At 47.9% G+C, this 14231-nt stretch overlaps 1 pseudogene; it reads right to left on the reverse strand.

Moving 5' to 3' along the window:
* LOC130888811 (40S ribosomal protein S15-like) overlaps positions 1-5811 on the reverse strand; it is a 127403-nt pseudogene extending 121592 nt beyond the window's left edge.
* Between the last annotated feature and the right edge of the window lie 8420 nt (positions 5812-14231).

The raw sequence follows: 14231 nt of genomic DNA on the forward strand, positions 1-14231 counted from the left end.
CTGGCCTTGAACTCACAGAGATCCACCTGCCTCTGCCTCCTGAGAGCTAGGATTAAAGGCATGTGCCATCACTGCAGGGCAGACTGTTCTGAATTTTTTTTTCATTCATGACATTTGGAATTTCGGGTAAATGGTCCATGAAAAACTATCTCCGTTGAGTTGCTGTATCGGCAGCCATTTTGCCACTCGCAGGAGTCCACAACAGTTAATTTTGGGTTGGCTTGTCTGTTTCCTGCCAGTCGGATTGCAAGATCCTCTGCTTGGCTAGAATTGACTGTGAGCAGGTAAGGCACTTCTCGCCTGGCCATGGAGAGCGTGCGCATGCGCCCACTGGCCTGAGCGCTTCGGAACTCCCGCCTCTCCTAGCAAACCAGGAAGTGTCTACCCCTCAAAAGGAGTGGGCTAAATAGCCCCCGTGACAAGAGATGAGAAAGAAGGGGACCGAGATTTTGGAGAACCAACTTGTAAATAAAAGCAAAAGATAAGTGACTTGGAGATTCTCGAGGAGCTTGGAGTTTGCCCTAGCCAAGTTCCCCATTATATTATAATTCTCATATCAAAGATAACCCGAGTTTGGCTTCTCCCCTCTCATCAGCCAGGCATACAGTGCAGGGGAGTTCACGTCACCATAATCTCACCCCCTTCTTTTTGCTTTTATGTTTTTTTGAGGCAGGCTTCTGTAACTCAGGCTAGTCTCAAACAATATAGCCAAGGATTTCCTCAAACTTCAGAGCCTGTTTTCACCTCCCGGTGCTGAGAGATTACAGGCAGGATGTGGGGTGTGGTACTGGGATGGACCCGAGTGCTAGGTAGACACCCTACAGCCCCCTAATGCCTCTGAATGAAGGAAATCATATTATGTCTATAGATTCTACACTGTACCGTATTACACACACACACACACACACACACACACACACACACACACACACTACCCTAGTCCCCTAATCTCTGGTCACTTTAAAAGAGAAACTGTTTATTTTCAACTACTTTTTTTAAAATTAGGCTTTATCAGAAACCGTCCCTCCCCGCTCTTCACTAGACCGAGTGGAATCCAGGGCCTTCCTCATTTAGGAAAGAATTACTCAGAAGAATTCGAACCCAAGTCCCAGGATAATATTTGTAACTTTCGAAATCCGCACGTTAGCTACAATTTATTGAAGAAAAGGATCATTCTCTTCTGCAGCAACTCTGAGAAGAAGAACCATGTTTAGCTGTGTCGGGGAAGATAGCCTCTCAAGTTTTCCACAGAAGCCTCACTTCTTTAAAATGGAATTAAAAAAAAAAAGTCAGAAGAGGAGAAGCATGACATTTCAATTCTATTATCCTGTCATTTTATATCGGTCTGGAGTTTCTCAAGCTTTGAGACAAAAAAGACAAAAAAAAAAAATCCACATTTTTTTTTTTTTTTTTTTTTTTTTTTAAGTTCTGAATGCCTTTGCAGTCTCTTCCGCGAGTTGTCTTTAGGGAACTATTTATTTTGCTTCTTTACCTTGTAGACTGCTAACGGCTCCCAGCCAGGGCTCAACCCAACCCTCTTGTGCCCTGCAGTCATCACCGGCTTTGAAAGAAAACCGATTCTCTGGAATGCCGTGCGTGCACATGCCTGTCGGGGCAGCAGGCCCCACCTACCGAGCAGGTAAACCAGATCCCACCACGGCCTCTCCAGCCGCATTCCAGCCCCGCAAACCCTTCCTCTCTAATTGTTACCTGTCAAACAGGTCCACCAGGCACTTGGGGCTGGGCCAAACGTGCGCATGTTCCCACGAAACGCTAAACCTGCAAACCTTTGACCTTTCCGTAGCTCCCGAAAACCCCTCGATTATTTATTTTCGCCAGGGCTGACAGAGATCCGAAGGGTGACTTTTAACTGGCACACGGACTCTCTTTTCTCCTTCCTCATAGATGTTGAAACTAAAGATGAACCGCGTGGGGTTTCTAGACAAGCACACCAGGGGTAATCCAAGATGACAGGAAGGCCCTTGGGGGAGCCAGGGCTTCTGATGTGAAACCCACTAAATTCTTCATGGCACTCACAGGCTGTCCAACTTAACCAAAAGGCGAATAGATGGGAACCTGGTGAGTCGGGTGAAAAATTGCTTTCTTCTCCTAGACTGTGTCTACGTCTCAGCCCGGAAACTGCTCTATAGAAGGCCTTGAGCAGGTCCCCAGTACTGTCTGGACCTCAGCTGACTTCCCCAGTAATAACGTAAACAGTGCTGTCACCCAGGACCCTGTGTGGCTTTGTTACCGTTGTGGGTGTTTTGTTTCTGTGCTGGACTGAACACAAGGCCTCGCATGTGCCGGGCAAGAGCTCTCTCTGCCAGTAAACTACACCAGTCCCTAGTCCCAAATCTCTCATCTCTTTCCAGTAAACTACACCAGTCCCTAGTCCCAAATATCTTGTCTTTTCCCAGTAAACTACACCAATCCCTAGTCCCAGATCTCTCGTCTCTTTCCACTAAACTACACCAATCCCTAGTCCCAGATCTCTCCTCTTTTTCCACTAAACTACACCAGTCCCTAGTACCAAATCTCTCTTCTCTTTGATGACATCTAGATGGAGGGGCACCTGGATCAGCTGAGGACCAGGCTTGGGGACTTCCCTCAAGTCCCGAGTGGGAAAACCCTGGGCTTCCCTTCTTGGGGACATGTGGGTAGAATACAGACTGTCTTAAAAACCATCTCTTCTTCCCTCTGTGTTTCCCCTCAAGATTCCATTCTCTAGAATTGGAAGCGACAGGGCATGCTTGTTTGTTTTGGTAACTGATTCTCATTTGTGTTCTCTCGGTAACAGATCCAAGACTATGATGCCTGCCTCCTGAATCCAAACGCTTCCTCGACAGATACAAACCTGGGACCCAGAGAAGAGGCCTGAACGAGTTGGTGACATCTGCCAGTCAGGTTCTTCGCTTAGGGGGCTACAGGCAATGGAGAAATCGTAGGCTGGAGCCGTCATGGTCACAGAAACAAGTGACAAGGAAAGCAGTCTCCAAGGTGGCTCCCAAGACAGCTTCAAAATTCCAGCTTCAGAACACAAGCCTCCCTGACGAGGTTGAGACAGCGTTGGGCTGTCAGGCCAGTTTGCTGGAATCTTTCTCCCCCTCGGGCAGGACAGGTTATGCTACCAGAAGCTCAGAAGCTCAGGATCGAGTCACACAGAGCAGGAACTGGCACTTCCTGCTTGGTCTGTCCAGCTCAGACTTGTTCACCAGAGCCAAACCTGCTGGGCTGGCTCCGGGGAGAGAAAGCTCCTCAGGGCCCAGAGCCTGGTGAGTATCCTCCTCCCATCTGCTCCTTTGTAGAGCAAAGGGTATCCTGTCAGAAGGCCTGTCTGACGTATGCTCTCCTTTCTGGGTCCTGGTTTGGAGCTCCCTCCCAGCCCTAAGGAGTACATGGCAGCCCAGGATCCATCCTGGTCATGACAGGAAACTGTGTCTGGTGCTATGTGTGACCTCTGCAGCCCTCTCGTCTGTGTTTTCTTATTTAACCTCTCTGGTTGTCCCGGGTTATGAGGTGACCAAGCCTGACTGACACATGAAGAGCATACAGTTTAGAGATGTGGAAAGACTCACCCAGGGGCATTCAGCTAGTATAAGGGTGAGGTCACCTTCTAATCAGGGCGACTCAAGCCTGTGCTTTTTAAGACACTGCTCCAGGTGATCTCTGCTTATTCCGAGCAGCCAGGGCTCTAAACCACTGAACCATCTCTCTAGCCTTTATTTTGATTTTAAATTATATGTATTTGTCTATGTCTATGTGTTAGGGGGAGGCTGCTTGTCCATTTCCTGGCTGCCCAGACTCCTGCAATAATCACACAAAAATCTGTATTAATTGCAATACTATTTGGTCAATAGCTTAAGCATATTTCTGTCTAACTTTTATATCTTAAATTAACCCATTTCTATTATATTTGTATCTCCACATGTCTGTGGCTTACTGGCAAGATTCTGGTGCATCTGTCTCCTGCAGGCAACTACATGGCTTCTCCTTGACTCCGCCTACTCTCTCTTCCTCTATCTGCTTGGAACTCCCACCTTGCCCAATTCTGCTAAGCCACTGGCTGAAACAGCTTTATTCATTAACCAATAAAAGCGACACATAGACAGAAGGACCTCCCACACCATCTATGTCTGGAGATCAGCAGGCAGCCAATGGTGGTCAATTCTCTCCTTTTAACATGTGGGTCCCAGAAACTCAGGAACCAATTCAGGTTGTCAGGTTTGTTGGCAGACAACTTTGCCTGCTGATCTGGTTTCCGGGCACCTACACGGCTGTTCACAACTATCTATAACTCAGTTTCCAGGGGATCTGATGCCCTTTTCTGGCCCTCTTGGCACCAGACACATACATGGTGCACATACATACATACATACATACATACACCAACAAAACCCTCATACATCCAAACACCAACAAAACTCTCATACATCCAAAACAAGTAAATGATCAAAAAAATCTTTAAGGAAAAGTAAAGATGTTTTTATTGCACTGTGTGGTGAGTCACACCTCCAATCCCGAGACTTAGATGGAGGAGGAGCTCAGAGTCATCCTCTGCCCTGGAGAGAGCGGATCGAGACTGGGGTGCCTGAGTCTCTGTCTCCAACAAAACAGAAACCCATTTCTTATGCTGGCAAACCTTCAAAAGTCCTTCATCAACTGTGACAACAGAAGAATACTCTGCCTGTGTGTCCTGTGTCCCAGGACTTACGAAAGGCTTTCTGAGATACAAAGTAAATCACAGACACTGTTATTTCCCTCCAGTTTTAGTCTAACTGGGTAGACAAAATAAATGTATTTACATTAAGGACAAAAGCAATGGGCAAGCGCAGGAGGGTCGTGGCATAGGGTCAGAGGCCGTGTGTTTTGTGAAGGACACACAAGGCGGTGCATCTAAAGAAGTGAGCAGGGGGTTGGAGAGATGGCTTAGTGGTTAAGAGCATTGCCTGCTCTTCCAAAAGTCCTGAGTTCAATTCCCAGCAACCACATGGTGGCTCACAACCATCTGTAATGAGGTCTGGTGCCCTCTTCTGATCTGCAGGCATACACACAGACAGAATATTGTATGCATAATAAATAAATATAAAAAAAAGTGAGCAGGAACTGGAATGGGCTGGTTCTGACCAGAACGTCCAAATAAACCACCACAATGATTGTCTCACTGAGTGTCTCCAGGAAAAGAAGGCTCTAGGTCCTCCATCATGTAACATATCATAAACGTTGTACAACATTTAAATCTCATACCAGTGCCTAAGGCGACCTCTGTTTCAGCAAAGAAACTGGGGTCCAGAGAGGATAATTTCATTGCCCTAACTAAACCAGTAAAATGCTTTTTGTTTTTGTTTTTTTTTTAACATGAGTCTTTATTGGCCACAGCAACTTGAGGGGGATGAAGCGGGAGGAGTGGGTGGCGCCGATGCCAGGCCGGCCGTGCTTCACAGGCTTGTAGGTGATGGAGAACTCGCCCAGGTAGGGGCCGATCATCTCCAGGTGATCTCCACCTGGTTTAAGGTCTTGCCGTTGTACACGCCCACCATGCTCCCTACCATCTCGGGCAGGATGATCATGTCCCGCAGGTGGGTCTTCACCACCTCGGGCTTCTCCATGGGCAGCGCCTCCTTCTTGGCCTTTCTCAGGCGCTTGAGCAGCGAGTGCTTCTTCCGCTGCAGGCCACTGTTGAGGCATCGCTTCTGCCGGGTTGTAGAGCTGCATCAGCTGCTCCTAGGACATGTCCAGCAGCTGGTCCAGGTCCACGCTGCGGTAGGTGCTCTTGCAGAAGGTCCGCTTCTTCTTCTGCTCCACTTCGGCCATCTTGGCGGCGACTCATAAAGGGCCAGGGGTTTCTCTTTGTAACCACCCTGACTGTAGTGAAACTTGATCTGTAGCCCTGGCTGTTACTGAACTCACAGAGATCTACCTGCCTCTGCCTCCCTAGTGCTGGGATTAAAGGTGTGCACCACCACTGCACTGCCCTGCCCTGCCATGAATATATTTCTAAATACATAAATCCACCTTGCTCAGTCTTTATGATGTCACTTGTGTGTGTGTTTTCAGGGCTGACCATTGCCTGAAAACTGACTTTTGGTTTGGGGCTTACTTAGCCTGGAAGAATTTCAGCTAAAGATCCAGCAGCGTGAGAAGTAATGTAACTGCTGACATTTTAGAAACAGTCAAGGAAGGCCCAGAGGATATTGCAATTGCATTTGAGATTGCTCAATGGTTCTCGTGGGAAACTAGCCCTTCTCCTGAAATCCAGTCTGAAAGGATTCTGGGATAAAATAAAACCAAGACATCAAGATTCTTAACCATTTTTCTGGCATGAGGAATATGTTCAGTTTCTGTTTCTTTCTTCTTTGTTATGTGAGCCAGTGGCCCAGGATGGCCTTGAACTTGCTACCCAGAAGATGCCTTTGTGTCTCACCTTCCTGCCATCACCTCCCAAATTCAGGGATTGTATAGATGTGTGCTACCATGCCCAGTTTGTTTTGTTTTTCGAAGACAGAGTCTTGCTATGTAGCTCAGGCTGGCCTCAAACTTACCTTGTAGCCTAGGCTGGCCCTGAATTTCCAGCAGTCCTCTGGCCCTAGTCTTCCACGTGCTGGAAGTGCAGGTGGTGACACCAGCTGTTCACATATATGGTTGCAGTCCATTGTAACTGTTACAAAAGTCACTAGTTTTTGCCTGTTGGGATGTGGTAAAATTATCCATTATGTCAAAACACGTGAATAATGAGAATTATAATATGAACTGGGCATAATGGTGCATACCTTTAGTCCCAGCAGTTGGGAGGCAAAGGCAGGCGGATCTGTGGGTTTGAGGTCAGCCTGGTCTACAGAGAGAATTCCGGGACAGCCAGGATTGTTAACTTAGAGAAACCCTGTCTTGAACCCCCTCCCCAAAAGAACTATAATATGTATTTTATAGACCGAAAAGACATTTATCCCAGGTAAACTCTCACGCAGTCCACAGGAGACGTGGGACAGATGATCAGTGTGTGGCTATTGTATTGGGAACCTTGGGGCAGTGTGGATGGCTATTGGGAAGGGGGTGCGAACATACCAACCTAACACAAGCTAGAGTCACCTGGATTGAGGGACCCTCAGCTGAGGAACTGGCCTGTGGGCATATCTGTGGATTGATGTAGGAGGGCCCAGCTCACTGTGGGCACTACCGTTCCTGGGAAGTAGGTGATCCTGGGCTGTAGAAGAAAGCAAAGAAGGCAATAAAAAGTTCCGTGCTTCAGTTCCTACCTCCAGGTTCCTGTCCTGACTTTCCTCCGGGATGGACTCTAATGTGGAAGCTAGAATAAGCCCTTCTTCCCCAGCTAGGCTCTGTCAGTGTCTCAACACAGCAAGAGGGACGTAACTAGGAAAGATGGAGCAGACTGCACATCACCACTTGAACACATGGACGCAAGGAGTCCTGAGCACGGCACAATAAATGAAACAAAGACACAGGCATTTAAAAAAAATAGCAAAGTACATTGAGAAGGTTTGTATATGACTGGACCATAGTTCACTTGTTGCACACTTTCCCAGGATTCCTGAGAGCCAGGTTACACAACAACAGTCACGGAAACACAAAGTGTGGAAATACAAGTTTACATTGGTCGATGTTAAACAGGGCGAGAGTGCCTGTCAGGGAGGAAGGCATGCGTATAAAAGAGAACGGATATAGGAAACTATGGAGGAGCTGTGTGTGTCAGTGCTGCGCAGTGATAAACACGCCACTTCCATGCCACTCTGAGGCAGAGCAATCAAAGGTGAGATGCCCGGCAGTCAGAAAGGATTCTAGCCTGGTGCCCCAGCTTGTGGCTCCTGAGCCAGGTGTGGAAGAGCAATGTTAATGATTGCCAGGTGGGTTCTTGAGCTGTTCGGATGCACTTGGATGCTCCTAAGGCAAGAGGTTCTCAGCCAGCTCATTAGAGACATCAGAGGAGAGATTTTTTTAAAAAAATCACCACAGGTCCCACCCCAGAGAGTCAGCTTAAAGCCACCTCTGGGCCCTAGAACAGTGTGTTCTCAGAGCCCCAGGTGACTCTAATGTGCATCCAAAATTCATGGCCATTGCTTTTGGCTTTTGCTTTTTTTCCCCCTAGTTGCAAATACCGCATTCTTTGGCCTTTTCAAGGCCATTGCTAAATCAAGTTTTTTTTTTCCTTCTGTCAAATGTCTGTTTCATTATTAACAGAGAACATCAATGATAACAAAACTCATTTAGTTATACATATGAATCATTTGTGGGGCTGCTTGTGTGTTTAGGCTGAGCACGGCATAATTCTGGGGGATGTATCCACTAAGTAGGACATACAGACTACCCCCTCCACAGACAATCAGTGTTATAGCCTGTTGCATGTAACCCTGAGTATTCACAGAGTGCCACGTTCAGGACCCGAGCACATCGGTGACCAAGATGGATCATTTGTCCGGTATGCAGCTTCCATGAAGTGTGACAGTTCTGGGCTGGGAGCTCAGGTCAGGGCGCCTTGCACAGTCCTGGGGGAAGAACTGACATTTTAACCTGAGTCTGAAGAATGAGAATTGGAGGCAGGAGGTGGAAGAGTAGAGGATCAAGGGACTAACTCTAAAAAGCCAGGAGCCCTCATCACGCTCTCACCACTACAAAGGAACTGGGTGAGACTCTAGGGTAGTAGGAAAAGTCTTTGGGATTTTGTTATTTTGCTGTGTAGCCCTGGGACTCAGGAATACCAGGTAACTGTGCATCGTTGAACTACAATCCAGCCCTTTATGTGTTTTGTAAATTTTGTAACGGCCGGGCGGTGGTGGCGCACGCCTTTAATCCCAGCACTCGGGAGGCAGAGGCAGGCGGATCTCTGTGAGTTCGAGGCCAGCCTGGTCTACAAAGGGAGTTCCAGGACAGGCTCCAAAGCTACAGAGAAACTCTGTCTCGAAAAACCAAAAAAAAAAAAAAAAAAAAAAAAAAAAAACAAATAAAAAGTAAATTTTGTAACGTATTTTGTCATATTTTGCTACTTTTTAATGCCTTCATCGTTATTTATTGGGTCGTATTCAGGACTCTTTGCAACTGTTAGTTTTTTACTGCATCCGTGTTGCTACAGTGTAATTCTGTTAACTTTGTCCTGGTTAGAATGCTGTGGCTGTGTTAAAACACTGGTCACAGCGGCTCAGTGAGACACACTGAGTAACGTTGACTTTCTCACATGGGGGATGGGCATCCAGTTGTCATCAATGGAACTTGGAAGCTCATTCTAACAAATGGAATGGACCATAGAAGTCGATGCAGGAGACAGGTTATGGGGCTGTTGCATAGACCTCGGGGGCATGGGGACAGGGGACTTGGTGGTAGCTCAGATGGGGTCAGCAACTTGTGAAAGGAGAGATGTTTGAGAACGACGGAAGGGGATAATTAGCTGGGTCCAGCTTAGGAGAGGATTGGCCCTACTTAGAGGTGTGGCCGCCTGCTAAGACAAGACAGAGAACTGGCTGGTAGAAGGTGGGACTGTGTTCTGAATGTGTGGGTTCAGGTGGGCTGGTTCATCCCTTGCGCTGTTCATCCTCATCTGCTGCTTAGCTGGAATCTCAGGGGCACAGAGGACAAGAGCAAAGCCAAAAGGCCCCCCTGGAAACTGAATATTGTTGGGGGTGGACCCCGTGCTCAGAACAGTAGAAAGGAATGGACTAAGGAAGAGCAGCAGGAAGAGAGTGAGCTCGCTGTGCTCATCACTTCGGTAGCTGAGAAAGAGACAGTGTTTGGTTCCCAGGACCATGAAGCACTATCTCCAGGGAGAGCCAGTCTGCCTTTCTGAGCTTCCTGCCTCTGTGTGTGAAGTGGAGCGGTGTGAACTTCCCCTGCCTCTGTGTGTGAAGTGGAGCGGTGTGAACTTCCCCTACCTCTGAGTGTGAAGTGGAACCGTGTGAACTTCCCCTGTTGCTCTGCTCTGCAGTGTATTCCCCATTCACTGAGCATGTAAGAAGCCCCTCTACACCAGATGCTGTTCTGGACACGGCTGCTCAGCTGTACACAGCCCAGGAGGCCTGTGTGCTCCTGAGGTTCTTCACGTGGTAAGAGAGAAACAGTGCTAATTGTGCCACGCCCACTGTGGTCAGCGCTGCGCTGCGAGAAGAATCTGTGAGAGGCACGAAGTGCCAGGAACACAGTAGACCTTTGAAGGTAACGGATCACAAAGAAAGGGGGCCTTATTTTCAGGCCTTCAGTGGGAGAGGGCTTTGTCCTCCGCATGCCTTCATTAGTTAGGAACGGCGGACACGGCACAAAGGCGCTTTGCTCGTGGCGGTAACCAGGGCACTGGGTTGGCACCATTTCTTTTTTTAAAATTGGAGCAATAGTGGCCCAAGGCTGACTCACTTGGCAGGAGAGTTCGTCAGGGTGAGCTAGGAGTGAGTAGGAGAGGCTTTTGCAGCTATCAGCTAATGATAGCTTATCTCTGATAACACCCCCTGTGGGGATAGCTCCTTTGCTGATCTCTGATAACACCCCCTGTGGGGGTAGCTCGTTTGCTGCAGCCCGGGACTTGACACCCTCTGCAGCTGTGAGCTATTAACCAGCTTACAGGAAAGGAAATGGGACTCAAGCTTCAGCAGCTCACGCGAGGTCTCAGAACTATGAAGTGACCTTAATTTCTCAAAGCCTTCTTACCACACTAAGATGCCATGAGAAAGGGCCGGGGGTGGCGTGGCAAAGGGGAACTGAGCTACGTGCTGGCACCCGCTCAAGAGCTGGGGCCTTTCCCTACAGAAATGTTGTTCAGATCCGGGGTGAGGGGTGGGGTGGCTCATGCCTTTAATTGCAGCACTCAGGAGGCAAAGGCAGGTGGATCTCTAAATTTGAGGCCAGCCTGGTCTACGAAGAAGATGCCAGAATACCAGGACTATTACACAGAGAAATTCTGTCTCGAAAAACCACACACACACACACACACACAAGAAAGAAGAGAAATATCGGTCAGCACAGCCGTGTGTGTTTCAGCACCCTCTGAGTGCACACCCAGGTGGAGTGAGGGACAGTGTGACCAGGCCCAGCACAGAAGCGAGGCAGCACCGCGGCCAGCATGTGCCTGAACAAACACTGCCAGAAAGGGATGGGCAGGGTGGTGCCACTGCAGCTGCTTTGCCAGGGTGTGTGGTGCATGTGCATGCATGAGCAACGGAGCGTGAACAGCAGCTTCTGTGTGTGGGAGGAAAACAGTGAGTTTGCGTGTGGATGTGGGATTGCCAGTGAGCGGGTGTGGCTTTGCATATAAATACGCCAGAGAACAAGTGTGACGGGAGTGTGTGAGCGAGTGTGTGTGTGTGTGTTATGGATTCAGGCCTGAGAGTGTGCTTGCATACGTGTGGATCTGAGCGTGTGTGCGTGTCAACATGCTTGTGCAAAGAGGCTCAAGTCCAAGGGGGCTTGGCTGTCCTCAGTCCTCAGAAGTGTATCGACTCCTGCCTGACTTGAGCACTGGAATCTGCTTCTTTTTTTTTTTTTAGTTTTCTTTAGAGGGTGGGGGCAGAAGAAACACAGAACCAGTGTGACTCCTCCGAGTCACTAATCCCCTGGAGAAAAATTCCTACGCCCCAGCAGGTATCATTTAGAGCCTTTCTCAATTAGCAATCATAACACCCAGAACTTTGAACACTTGCTGTATGTTTATTTTTCTGTTCGAGTTCACTCTGTTAGCACCCATAACCAGCCAAGTTCAAACAGCCTCTGTCTGGCTGCTGTGAAGACAATTGTCTTCCAGTATTAGCTCCGGCACGTATAACTAGACAGAGGCGGGAGTCAGCCTCTACCGTCTCTGTGTGTTCTACCATGTGTTTTGTTTTGGTTTGGATTTTCAAGACAGGGTGTTTCTCTGTGTAGCCCTGGCTGTCCTGAAACTTACTCTGTAGACCAGGCTGGCCTTGAATTCGTAGAGATCCGGCCTCTGCCTCCCCGAGTGCTGGGATTAGAGGCATGCGCTGCCACCCACTGCTCAGTGTGATCTGCTGTTTTTAAAACCATGATTTTGTGTCAGCTTCTGATGTGAAAAAGTCCACTATGCCAAAGCCACAAATGCTCAGATAAAAACTCATCACTTGGTTGTGGATACGGCTTGGCAGGTAAAGGCGCCTGACCGTGAGATCAATCCCTGGAACCCACATGGTAGAGGAGAAGACTTGCTCTTGCTAGTTGTACACAAACAATTTTTATTTTTTTTTAAGAAACTCATCCCAAAAGAAGAGAATAATACTCCACTGTAGCAAAATTTCGAATTGGTCTTCATAATAAAATCCTGAAGGCAGATATTAGGGGTGAAAGTTGAAAGATCAGAGAAGCAGAGCAGCCAGCCACTAATTTTGACCTCTACCGGATCCTCAGACCCAACAGGGTATCCTGTCTTTACCAGTCCTCAGACTGAATGCCCTGAGCTCCTGTCTCCTTCTGCCTTATATTCCTCTCTCCACACAGCCATATCCCTTCCCATCTCCACCTCTCTAGTGCTAGGGATTAAAGATGTGAGCCACCACCTCCTGCCTCTGTTTCTCTTTTAGACTGATTCAATCTTGTGTAGCCCAGGGTGGCCTTGAACTCACAGAGATCCGCCAGCCTCTGTCTCCCGAGTGCTGGGATTAAAGGTGTGTGTCACCACTGCCTGGCCTCTATGGTGTGACTAGCTCTGCACTCCGATCTTCAGGCAAACTTACTTGTTCGATTACAAAGTATCACCACACTTAACTGCTTGTGCTGCGTTGTTCAGCTTTGGCTTCTGGTGACATGGAACTGCTACCGTGCACTACCGTAGGAATATGTCTTCAATAGCTGCCTCAGAGAGTCATCACGGGGCACGTGCCAGGCCCGGGTTCAGTCCCCAACACTAGAGAAGGGTGTGTTGGGAGGAAAGTGACACTCTGTGTAAGCTATTGTGCAGTTTACTTTCATCCAAGCCTCAGTTTCCTTCATCAGTTAAGACAAAGATTAAAGAACAAGGGCTGGCAAAATGGCTCAGAGGTTAAGAGCACTGGTTGTCTCTTGCAGAGGATCTGGGTTCAATTCCCAGCAACTCACAGATGTCTGTAGCTCCAGTTCCAGGGGATCTGACATCTTCATGCACATAAAATAAAATCAAATAAATTATTTTTTTTTAAAAAAAGATTGAAGAACAAACAACGTGCTTACTGGCATGCCTGGCACCCAGTGAGGAGTGTCCTGCTGTGTTGTTGGTTTCGCCCCTGGGTTGGAATTCAAATTATACTTCCTTTGCACATTGTGACTTGGCTAGGCTCTGATCTAGGAGGAATTTTTAACCTTCTATAGTCCAGTGAGAAGAGATAAGATACGGTTCTCGTGCTGGGCGGTGGTGGCACACACCTTTAATCCCAGCACTCGAGAGGCAGAGGCAGGTGAATCTCTGTGAGTTCGAGACTAGCCTGGTCTACAGAGCTAGTTCCAGGACAGGCTCCAAAGCCACAGAGAAACCCTGTCTCGAAAAAACCAAAAAAAAAAAAAAGGATACGGTTCTCGTACCAGAATTCTGTGTCCAAGAGTCCAAGAAAGCCTGGTCTCCTGCAGCAGACTGTCCTCAACTTGTTTCTCCATCCCCTGGTTTTGGCTTTGTTTCCAAGTTCATTTGCATGGGTTGTTTCGGTTGTGGGCCCAGGGACTGCCATGCACAGTTAAGCCTAGCAGATGCTTGTTGCAGGCTAGCCCCAAAGCAGCAGGAGGCATAGTCCTTGAAGTCCTCTGGGCCCTTTCCTGAGGTCCACTTGGTTGTGGGCCAGGCCTTTAATCCCAGCACTCTGGAGGCTGAGTCAGTTACAGTTCTGTGAGTTTGAGGCCAGTTTAGTCTACAGAGAAAGTCCTGGGATAGTTAGGACTACATAGAAAAATCCTTTCTCAAAGAACAAAGAGAGAGAGTTTCTCAAACTCACCACCTCCCTGCTGCAGCTTCTGGAGTGCTGAGACTACAAGCCTGTACTTCCATAATGCACCAAAATAGGGCATTTTTTGATTGATCTGAAAGATAAAATAGAAGTTAATGATTTGACTTGTTCAAGAATTGAACATCTTTTTTAAAATACAGATTTGTGCACGAGTATGTGTTCATGTTTGCGTATGTACAAATGCCACTTGTATATAGGTGCCTACAGAGGCCAGAAGAGAGGTCTGATTCTCTGGAGTTAGAGTTATTGGTGGCTGTAGACAGAAGTTTATGTCCTGTCCAGACCTCAGCCATTCAGTCCCAAAGAAACACACAGAGGTTTATA

This window comes from Chionomys nivalis, chromosome 17 (genome assembly GCF_950005125.1).
Source record: "Chionomys nivalis chromosome 17, mChiNiv1.1, whole genome shotgun sequence".
Taxonomy (NCBI): Eukaryota; Metazoa; Chordata; class Mammalia; order Rodentia; family Cricetidae; genus Chionomys; species Chionomys nivalis.